This window comes from Triturus cristatus, chromosome 7 (genome assembly GCF_964204655.1).
Source record: "Triturus cristatus chromosome 7, aTriCri1.1, whole genome shotgun sequence".
In the NCBI taxonomy this organism is placed as follows: Eukaryota; Metazoa; Chordata; class Amphibia; order Caudata; family Salamandridae; genus Triturus; species Triturus cristatus.
In genome coordinates this window covers 260113865-260126102 of record NC_140590.1, presented here as the reverse complement: position 1 = coordinate 260126102, position 12238 = coordinate 260113865, and the positions used below count along the sequence as shown (strand labels likewise).

The window sequence follows — 12238 nt, the reverse complement described above, 5'->3', positions numbered from 1 at the left end:
GGTAAGTATTTTCATAAAGTGGACAATAGAACACTTCCCATCATGTATACAGATCCGGCATTACACATTTGCAAGGAAAAGGAGTCTCGTTTTTACTTAACATGGACTGCATGAATCGTTCAGACAAAAACAGTTATAATTATCAAAATTAAGTCTTTGTGTTGTTCTATAACTGCCAGAACTTCTTTGCATGCCTAGTCACAAGAGGAGCAAGATGGTCAGTATTAAAAGGCCCTTTGAAGATTGATGGTAGGGATTTTTCCAGACATTTTTGGTAAAAGCTAAAATGCTTTCCCATCCATGAAAGTGTAAGTTTAGAAGAGTTTAGCCACTCATAATAAATTGTTTTTATTTTCACCTACAATACTCTTAGGAAGCAATCCCGTCCACACCTCTCAGAGCGCCAGTTCTCAGTGAGCATTCAGATGGGTAGATCTAAAGATGAGTCTCTTTGAGAGTCCACTTCAAAGCGTGCGGGGGGACAGAGTGGTAAAGAACACAGTGGCGAAAAAACATTTATATGCCGCGCCTTTGTTGTCGTGCCCACCTTACTTACAAATGCTTATAAACAGATTTCTATTATATTTCTACAAATAGTGATTACACACTTAAACATCCAATAAATGAATGGAAGGGGGGCAGTCACCAAGCTTTGACCACCTTCCATGACCGATTCCTCAGCTTGTTCATCTTGTTTGCCTTCTTAACCGCATTGTAGAGCTCTAGCTCTTCAGCCTTCCAGAGTCATAGATAACCTACTCCTTTTTAACGAAGGTAGAAGGCAGCTTTGCTGGTTGGCACAAGCCTTACTTCACTTTTGTGAGTCAGAAACCTCTTTTTAACTTGGTTGTGTTTTCATCAGCCCACTGCCCACGCCCACTACATGTGCTTAAAAACACGCTTTGCTTTGTTTTTGTCATTGCTGTTTTTAATTTCACTGTTTTTTTAATAATAGTTCAAGGATATATTATATCAATCATGCCACATGGAATACATAAATCAAAGAGGCCAAGTGGATGCCAGCAAAGAAAAGCAAAAAAGGAAAAAAATTAATCCCTCTCAACACTACGTGGATCCATGCTTCAATATGTCAAGAGACCAGATGATGGCCAGGGTTCATCAAAAGACACAGTTCCTCGGCCATCAATTGATAACGCTGATTCTGATGCTAGTGTTGAAATAGAAGAAAATGAAGCAGAAAAACAAGGAAAGGAAATGGAAATTCAAATGGATGAATTTGAAGCAGAAGAGAGTACTGAAAGTGACTCTAACCATTATATTGTAAACAAGATGATGAATGAGGTTAAGGGGGAAAATTGGAATATTTTAGATGATGCTTCTTTTTGGATTATACCAGTTCCAGATCATTTGCGGGTTGTAATCATCAAAAGAGGAAGTTCTTCTTTCCAGAACAAAGATGGCCCTTTCAGAATTGCGACAAGGCAAGATCCAAGAGAAAAAGGAGATGTTCGCCAGCTATCAAAAGATGGGTATTACAAGGTGATGCCAAATGGCGAGAAAGTGTTGCAATCATGGATGGTTTACTCACTCGTCAGTGAGAAATTATATTGTTTTTGCTGCCGACTCTTTGCCGCTAATGCTACAGACACAACATCCAAATTTGTGACTGGGTTTCAGATGTGGTGGAAACTGAGCCCGAAAGTGCATAATCATGAGACTTCCGAAGAGCACTTACATTGCCTTGAAAAACGGAAAATATTGGCAGCAGGAGTTAGGCTGCACAAAACAATTGACGCCGAAAGTATTGCTTTGATGGACATGGAGAACAAAAAGTGGAGAGACATCTTGCACAGGTTGCTCGGTATCACATTGTTTCTTGCCAAGCAGAATCTGGCATTCCAGGGCCACAATGAAGAAGAATCTTCATTGAATAAAGGAAACTTTCTTGAAATGGTTGAGATGCTTTCTAAATATGACCCAGTGCTGAAAGAGCACCTAATGAGATTAAAGCGAAGCACATGTAAACTCAAAGCATCAGTATCTTATCTTGCACCAAAAACTCAGAATGAGTTTATACATGTCCTAGCAAATCATGTGAAGGAGAAGCTTGTCATGGATATAAGATCTGCCAGGTATTTTGGGATCATGTTCGATAGCACACCTGACACATCACACACTGACCAAATGTCCGAAGTGATCAGATATGTGAAAATCCAAAATAGGAAAGTTGAAGTAAGAGAAGTGTTTCTGGGATGTTTCCCTTGAAAGTGGAAAAAAGCTGTTGACCTCAGTTCTGATATTCTTAAAAATCTGGAAAGTGATGGACTCGACATTATGATGTGCCGCGCTCAAGGTTACGATAATGCTGCCACTATGGCTGGAATCCATGGGGGTGTACAAGCCATTTTGAAAAGAAAGAACAGGAAAGCTATTTTGAATGGATGTGTGGACCATTCGCTTAAATTGTGCGGCCAACACTTGCTGAAAATGCTTCCTGTGTGACTTTTTTTGGAACTCTTGAGACAATGTTTTCCTTCTTTGCAGCTTCCACTCACCGATGGGATGTTTTAATGGACCACACTGGAGTCTCAGTGAAAAGACTATCAACAACACGCTGGAGTGCTCATCATGCTGCAGTAAAGGCAGTGAAAGAAAAATTCGATGAATGTGTGGCGGCAGTTGAAGCTCTATGTGATCCTGATGAAAATTTAGACACAAGAGGTACAGCCCGAGGTCTTTTGCCTGCTGTCTGCAATTTCACGTTTCTGTGCTACCTCTACTTTTGGTGTGATGTACTTGAAGAAGTTAATCTGACACACCTATACCTTCAGACTAAGGGCTTAACTCTTCACAAGGTGGTGACAAAGCTAGAGACGCTAAGACTTTCTCTGTACGAGCAGCGCAATCATCTAGTGGAGCAGGCAATTGAACAGGCGCTTTTAATATCAGATCAATATGGAATTTCAGTAGAGAGCAGACCCAGGTTCAAGAAGAGAATGACAGGTGAGAAGACAAAAGTTGCTGGACTAACTCTGCAAGAAGAAAACAAGAGAGCGATGCTTGAGTGTATTGATCGTTTCTATTCTGAACTCCAGATCAGATCAAGAGCCATCAAGGAAGTAGCAGCCATGTTTGAGGCTGTTCAAGCCAAGAGTTTGATATCTGCCACTGAAGAAGAATTACTGGTGTCCATTCCAAAATTGTCCACTTTCTATGATGAGTTATCCGAGGGAGAGCTTTTATTAGAAATACCAAGGCTGAGAAGGCACCTGAAGGCAGCAGAGATTGATCTCGAAGAAGCCAAAGACTGGTCAGTATTTGACGTTTTGACATTCATAGCTGAATGGGACTTCCTAGAATCTCTCCCATATCTCTCAGTGAGCCTACAATTATTTCTTACAATCTGTGAGTCTGTGGCTTCATGTGCGAGGAGTTTTTCAAAGCTGAAGTTTATAAAGAACTATTTGCGATCTACCATGGGACAGTCAAGGCTTTCTGATCTTGCAATATTATCAATTGAAAGGGATTTGGCAAAGGGAGTTGATTTCGATGAAGTAATTAACAAGTTTGCAGCTTTAAAGGCCAGGAAAGGAAAGTTCTGATTAGTCGAGATTTAATGTGACATTGTAATTTGTACTGTTGCATACTATTCTGGCAGTTGCTGATTGTGGAAACCCAATACAGAACGGTTACAACCTTATCTCCTGTAACAGTAAAATTTAAAGTTTAATGTTAAAATAAAAATAAAAAAGTAACATTTTCTATGTAGTTCTTATTTTTTAGTTCTTAACTTCTTACAATCTTTTACCTCCGACCTTGAATTCAATTTTTTTTCTATGGCCTTTGTAAATATAGGACCTAAATTTACAAACGTTACTAAGGATTCTGTATGGTCCCGTTATTTGGCACTGGCGGACTCGGAGGAGGTCCATCATGGGGTAAGTTGTGAGGGGGTGACACCATGAGTTACTGCACTGGGTGACACCAACCCTAGTGACGCCGCTGCTCCGGAGGTCTGCCTGCTTGAGGCGGATTTACTTAGGCAGACCTGTCCGTGTCTGCCATGCCTGGGAGGAAAAATTGACACTGGCCACCACTTGTAGGGGAAAATCTCCCCGTGGGTAGGAGCCATTTTTGTTTTTCAGACACACACCTCTGACTTGTGGGCTTGTTTCTGAAAAACAAAGAAGTTTGCCAAGTGGGCTGTAACAATGTGGCAGCCCACTCAACATTCAGTCTTGCCAGTGGGTGCACTTGTGTTAAAGCGTTCCCTGCTGACACAGTAAAGAGCTATACGTGGGGTGGGTGGTCCTCCATGGGGAGAGGTAGTAAGAGATACAGAATATTCTACATTCTATTATTTGACTTGCCTCTTTTGGCAGCATGTTTATCCCTCAGTTACATATATTGCCAAGTTGCCATTTTGCTAATTATCCAAATACAGCAGACATTGCCACATTATCAGACTGAATAAACTATGCACTTAAAGTAGATAAAACATGGAATGGAGGAACACACTAGACTGACTGATGGACTGGTTGAGCAGAATGTACTGGGGATTTTAACAAAGCTTAAACATGAACATATAGTTCTTCATTTTCTTTCTCATAACTAGATGGTCCTCTGTGGTAAGATGGCCAGTGTACAAGGCTGAAAGCCTTAAACAAAATGTGCTGTGGTCCGGGATGGCAGTGTAGCCTTAATTGGGCAAAGGTGCCATGAACACATTTTCAAAACACTGCAGAAAAGTTTGACTGCAAGATTTTGTACATATTACAGTTTCCCAGTGAGTATGCTGGGAGGCCTAGATAAAATGTGTAACCGTAACCTTGTCATGAAAAAATTGATGCTTTGACTGCCAGGAAGGACTTGTAAATCAGGCAGTAGCGGGAAAATTTTGTTCAAGAGACAAAGCTGGTGAAAGCAGGAGAAAGCAAATGTATTGTTCTGGCTTGCCCTTAGGAGCCATTTATCCAGAAGAAAGAACAGGTTGTACAAAATCAGCAGTGGCTATTGACTTACTCATTCGGAATGTACAAAATCTCAGTCTTGGCTGTGTTCAGTTTGAGCTCATTTTGACACATCTTTCATACTAAGTCAGAAAGACGTTCGGAAAAGCAGGGTAGGGCTCACATTTTCATCAAGCGCCTCTTTCAGTTGAAATGGCCCCCCTGCCTGCAGGGCCCCCCACACTCTCTCCTACTGCTGCACTGAGACGCTTGGAATGGCCAAAGTGGGCAGTTGCCCAGCACCCTCAACTTCTAAGGGGTCCCTTGTAAAGTTATCAGATCACCCTAAAGTCCTGCTGTAATAATAATATTAGGGGTATGCAGAAAAACACTTTGGCCTCATTTGCAAGGAACTAACGCATCTGCAAAGATGAGTCAGTTTCCTTGCGCCAGTGCCAAATGTCCTTGCGCCACCATGGATGCGCTGTATTTACAATACAGTGCTCCATGGCGCAAGGATTAACAAATGCGTCAGAAATTCTGACGCATCTGTTGGCCCAAAAGTAATGCATTGTTGGAGTTGCTCATGAAGGTGACGCAACTCCAGCACTGCGCCAGAACAGATAGGTGAGTCCCATTCAAAAAGTCCTGTGCCATTCCTTACGCCTGGTCTTAGCAATTGTAGGGATTTTGACGCAATGAAGGCGTAGAGTGATGCAGTGAAATGTTGCAAATTTCACTGTGTCAGTTCTATGTGGCCTTTTGCGTGGGAACGCCCACCCTGCTTACATTATACCTGACACAGGTATAATGTGGCGCATGGCTTTACAACGTGAAGTATCTCTCTAATGCGTCACGTTGTAAATGGGCCGCAACGTGGCACATTTTTTACACTGCCGCTGCGTCACAAAAAGTGACGCAACTGCGGTGCAAACGTGTTGCAGGGGGCTTGTAAATCTGCCCCTTTCTGTTTTAATTTGAACTTCCTGCATGTCACTCTTTCCCTTGCACTGCCAGGCAGTTAGTGCCATTTCATTTATAAAATAATTGTTCTGCCTCCTTCTTCTCTCATTATATCACCTAGACTCTTTTACCCTAACCCTCTTTATCTCTCTGCCTTCACCTATATATGTCTGTGTATCCCATCTCTTTCTCAACTCTCTACCATACCTATGTCTACCCAGTGCTGAATTAAAAAGACATTTAGGAGGCAACTGCAGCTTGCATCACACATTGCCCCTGCCATGCTGCCAATGATAGTAACAACACAATTACTAACAATCACACTCCTACAAGTGTGATATTCGGACTGTGGCCTTCGAAGCTATAAGAATGGCATGGGTGGCAGGTAATAGTCATTTTTAATGTATGTTGAATTAATAATTACCTGTTGTTGTGGTCATCTCTAAATAAGCCAGACAGTGTCAGTTTGTGGCAGACTGTCACAAGTGCTGGTGTTGACAATGAAGTGCCGTAGCCGAGTACCGGAAACCACAATCTCAAATTACGCACTGCGTCAAACTCTCTAGTTACTGCTTTCTCTACCTCTTTCATGACCGTATGTTTCTCCCTACCACGTACTAGTCCTCCCTCTGTTCATGACACATCCATATAGCTTTCCTCCGTATATTCACATCAAGCTTATGGTCATCTCTCTTTCCTTCAACTTCATCTATCTATATCTCACACACATCTCACTTTCGGCCTTTTCAATACCACTAGGACCCTGTGGGAAGCTTTGGGGCTCAAGAGCAGACAATACGGGATTGTTTGGCCCTCACATACAAGGAGAGTGAGTAGAATGGATGTTGTTTAATCGCTGGTTTAATTTGACCAGAGTTCTAATCCCAGCCTCCCAATTTTACTGATTTGTGAGCTCCCGAGGGAATCATGTCATTTCTCTTTGTGCTGTTGTCTTAACTGACAACATTGAAAGTGTTTAGAAACAGGCTAAGATGGGAGTTAGGTATTCTATGACAACCTAGGCACTTACATGACGTAGGAGATTAACTAAAGGGCGTGCATTCTTTTTCGCGCCTTTATGGCAACTTCTGGCAGCCAAGGGATGGTTTGTATTCTAGGGATAGTAGCAAGAACAAGAGGCTTGGAGTGCTGGGTGATCAGGTATGTCTGTCAATGAAACTGAAGATTGCTTTTAACATATGCCTCATGATGCTGAACATGACAGCACATGATTGCATGTGTGTTTGTTTCATGGAGTAAAGCTGTCGATTCCTTTGTTCACTTAGGCTTGTTATGTCCTTTAACCAATATTCACAACATATCAAAAGAATTAGATTTTTTCAAATACCGCTTTTCTCCCACATGTTCTTCTTTCTGACCCGGCTTCTAACAATTAAGGCTGGCCTTCAGTGTGGGCGAGCTGGACCCACACCAATCGACAACCAGACTTAAATGGACTCCACTTACGCTATATAAAACATGATTCATATGTCTTTTTAAGTGATGCACTTTTTATTTCTTCTACGACACCTTACAGCACCTTCCTTTCACTACAAAGCATAAACACTAGTTCTTGTTAATTACAATATATAATTCAAGAATTCTCTGGGCCAAGCAGCATCTACAAAGCAGTCATGAAATTGTTGCATGTTAGTTGCACATATATCATCCGTCCCTCACTGCTCTGTGCATTGTGAGACTATATACAACAAAGTGAAAGCAGAACCCATGTTTGTGCAAGCTGTGTTCACTAGAAATGACACAACTTGCAATCTGTAGTCAACAGCCTTGCCTCCTACGACCTCCGGTACTGGGCCGGACAGACGACATGCACTTTCTCCCTGGACCAGTTCTGTCCATCACAGTGAATATTTAATAGAAAAAAACAGGAGCTGGCAGCGGTCCAGCAATGCAGGTGCATACACGGTAGGAAAGGAACTCAGGGGTGCCCCTCCCCTATATCACTCTGTTACCTCTACGCCTGTTCTCAATACTTCAGGAGTTTGGAAGCGTGTGTTACCTCCCTGCTCGGACGTGCACAAAAATGAAAACTCGGGAACTAGGCAAGGGGCGCTGGCGAAAATGGTGCTATAGCCGGAAGGGGAGCAGGTGGGAGTATAGAGGCCTCACACGTAACACGTTGGGAGGAACAGCGGGCGCTAACTGAAGGGGAAACAGATCAGTTATTTAGTTTCTCTTCCGTCGTGGCAAGAACGCTGCACAAGTTGAGGGGGCCTCTTTCATGCAGTGGCGCTGGAAGTAGGGGTGGGGTTGGAGGGGTAGCACCCCTCAAAGTCACAATGCTGGAGTTCAAATGTTGAATGAGCAATTTAAAAAAAACCTGTAAATTCTGTTATATACTGGTCATATTTGCTGTGCATGCAAAGACGGGATAAATGGCATGCTCTGCCTTATGACAAACAGCTGCTTTTTCTTTTACCAAGGAGACTGGTTCTTACTTTTCTTTCTCTGTCTACAAAGCGAGAGGATTTAGTAAAGTGAGCTATGGGACACTCCTGCTGGGATACCGAGAGTGTTAAAGGACAGGCTGTAGGATCTACATTTTTTCTAAAACACAGCAAAATGGAAGTACCTGTAAATGAACTGTATAAATATATTTCAAAATATACCAGCAGTAACCAAAGCACAAAGGAGGCACCCGTTTTGGTAATTCAGTAATGGATTTTTAATACGATCTTAAAAAGAAAGCAATACAATTGGTGATGCACAAATGATAAATATTAACTGAAACCAAATCTCCACCCATTATCGTTTGTGCACTATATACTTTTATCAGTAAAACTGCTTGTTTGGTCAGTCAAAATGTGCAGTCTGTAAATTACAATGCACTACGACGCCAAGCTTTAGTAATATATTTGCGACAATGTTCTCCAAAATGCACAATCGGCTACATACAACACCCTCGCCACTCTCCTGCTGAATGAGCGTGACTCAGTTACTACACTTGTTCTTTGTGTGACGGTTACATTTTTCACAATCTCTGTCACTTCAGTGATGCAACACTGATGGCAGCACTCCCAGTTTGAAAATTGTTCCAGCATCACTGCCTTCCTGTATAGAAGACTGGGCCCCCACACCGCGCAGGGGCTGGTGGGTATGCCCCTGTATCTTACATATGTCACTGAACGGAGGAGTGTTGCCCCACTGAGCAAAAAGGAAAAATAAAATTACAGTAAGGTATCGTTATTGTCATTTTATTTTTCCAATTGCATGCAGTCAGTGGCCTGTGTGAGGCGTGGCTGGCCAGAGCTGGGGTGGAGTAGTTTGCACACCCAAAGTGTGCATTTACTGTGTGGCCGGCCTTTTTGGGCCGACCAAACAGTTCATGCGCACTTTGCATTTTCCTACCAGGCTGCATCACACAGGCTAGTGAGGAACATGCACAGGATCCCTGTTCTAGTCTGAGTGCCGTCCACTGCACTCAGACTAGAACAATGCATTGCAGTGTTGTGATTGGCTCAGGGGAGCCTGTGTGCCTTGTGTTTCCTGCTGCCGGCTGGACTGCAGAAAGGAAGAAGGAAAAGGACGTAGAGGAGGCAGCGGCCGTCCGTTCTAAAGTAAGTGTGGTTTTTTTGTTAATTTATCTCCCCCTGCCTCACCACCGGTCTGGTAGCAGCCGCTACTGTCACTGAAACACTTTCCAAAGTGTAAGTAATGGTTCTTTCTGCTCATAACACATTAATATATGTTTAAAAAAGCCCCAGTAATAAATAAGATTTGAATTGATGTTACGGTCACAAAGTAAAACAAGCATTTGCAATGCAATAGGTCTCGCATTATTAAAGTTTGAGCTATTGGCATTGCTAAATAATGCAACACCAATAGCTCAAACTTTAATAATGCGAGACCTATTGCATTGCAAATGCTTGTTTGTTATGCTCTAGTGAATGTGGTGGGCCAACAGGACCATTTTGCTCCATAGCACTACAATGTTGTTTCGTAACATTCAATCCCTGTGACACTTAATTCAGGGTGCCCCCTACAGAGGGTGGACAATGCTGCTCAACTGGCTGCATCTTTGGACAGGAGACCTGCCAAAAACGTCTTCACTTGTTTTCTTTAATGGCTGAAAGGGCTCCCCGTAGACATTCAGGTTCTTTGACCACTACCAAAATAGCTTCCCATTTGATTGCCTAAGGGCAGGGGATTAGAATACTAGAAACCCCAGGTTCTTCTGTGTTGCACATAAAAGAGTGGGCAACACTGTTGGAGGTTCAGAAAGACTTCATGCCACGTTGATGCCTGAATTAGCAACCCCTATTCATTTAGGCTCAACTGACCTTCCAGTGACCTACGAGATACTATTAGTGATATATGCTCTGGACATTGCTAATGTATTTGATTTGTTAAACTAGGCCTTCTTATGAAAGGTTCTCCAGAATGCCAATGTGGGAAAAGGCTTTAGGAGTAGTTAATGCGCTTTATAGATCTAGGTCTCAGTACTCAGAAGAAAAGCAAAGCTGGCCTTGCCGGGATTCCAGCCTGGCGCTGGCACAACACTGAGTTTCTCCGGCAGGTACGCAACCTACTTAGTTAACCCAATAGTTTGTTAAAAGTTGCCAGACAGGAGCCACTTGGACAATGTCCAATTCATATTCTGGGTAATCCAGGGTGCATAAGCATTGTTGCTGAGTCACCAAATAAGCTATTTTAAAAAACATGGAACCGCTGTGGGAAGGTGATAATCTACCACAAACTAACATAACCCGTTTTTTTGGCAATGTCATGACTTCACTGTGCATATACTTGCCACAATGTGTGTTTACATTATGGTTACGTTGAAACGAGTATAGAATGTGATCAACAAACGGACCTTCAGTAACACCCACAAGTCGATTTTCTTTGCCTGTTTTGCTCGACAGAGATCCTATTTGGTCTCCATATTTATTCATGCTGACTCAGGTGGGATCAAGTTGTTGATCATTCAGCTACTGTTTGCAACAACTACATCTGCTGCGCGGCTTAAAGCAGAACATCACTGTAAAGCCATTGTTGTGCTGTGGAATCAAATAATAAGGGGAACACAAGAAAAAAGTTGCCTAAAAACGAATACCAACGATATATATATATAACGAAAATGTTGCTAGACCCTCCACAATTTGAAAACAACAACAAAAACAGAAGATAAGTGGTTTCCATTTTAGCTGGGGAAATGATCAGGGAATGCGTCCATTGGCAAAAACACATAAATCACACATTTCTTCTCACAGAAGCTGGCCACTAGTTTTAGATAATTTAAATCTCGAAATCTCCAGTCCTGAAAAACAACCACTACTTGTGCTCCACCTCCTGTTGAAATTTTTACCTTATCTGTTGACCATGCTGGAGTTTTCGGACAAACCACATTACGTGCCCGACTAACCATTTTGAGTGAATCCGGCACTAGAGTAGAAGTCAAATAGAATCATACTTCCTAGCACGGGCAATCAGCCTGGCTGGGGTATGTAGCACTGCCTTTAAAGAGTGAGAGATCTTAGCTGGCCCATCACCACACTGCATTACCTAAATCTGTTCAGATCTGGTCCCAGGATCAATAGTATCAAAATGCTACAGAGCAATCCAGAGGTACTAACAAACAGGCACCTCTCAAGCGTGCAGTGGTATTGTAATGCACTCAGAGGATAACAGTTGTTGTGTCACCACTAGCCATAGAAAGTTCTCAGAAAATATTTTCTTAAATTATTTATCACTCACTCTCCAACCAATCATGTATTAGAACCTATAAATTAGGAATTTCTCTTCCAAGAAATATTTCCTACAGATCATGGTCTTTAAGAGTCTCTTTGCAAGTTATAGTAATACCAACACGAGTACAGAGTAAACAATGTCACATCACAATCCAATCCGTTTATTAACAATAATTCATTACGGTCTCTTAAAGAATTCCTCGTTCATTTGCCGGCCTTTTCTTCCGCTTAATGCATTGATTTTATAGCCTCCTTTTGGTAGCATGCTCAGTTTAAAAAACATCCATCATTTTGGTTGCCGGTGTGCCATCTCTTTTACACCCCCCAGTATTTATCTTTGTTGGTGCAGTGCCTCCCACTCCCCTTTCACCCAAACTGGAAACAATGCCACATGTGGATTCAAGAATTCAGCATAGCATCCCAGATGCTTCTACTTACATTTGTGCCACGGCTTGCAAGCACAGAGGTGGTGGCTTCAGGTAAGGTCTAACAGCGAGCCAAACAATGGCAGAAATGCGAGTAACTTAGCAATCATGAAATGGTGCTAAAAGAAGATGCTTTGCGTTTTCAGGACTTCTAGATGCAGCATTAGCCACTTTTTGTGCTTCTTGTGCGCCTTCCCTCTGAATTGCTGATACCGGGGAGACCAGTAAGTAG

The 12238-nt window shown here is 42.3% G+C and overlaps 1 protein-coding gene and 1 pseudogene across 1 annotated transcript in view; both read left to right on the top strand.

Moving 5' to 3' along the window:
• Nucleotides 1-12238, top strand: part of LOC146809349 (ATP-sensitive inward rectifier potassium channel 11-like) — a 37619-nt gene that overhangs the window by 9313 nt on the left and 16068 nt on the right. The window lies entirely within an intron of this gene.
• On the top strand, nt 1078-2463 carry LOC146809350 (zinc finger MYM-type protein 1-like; annotated as a pseudogene).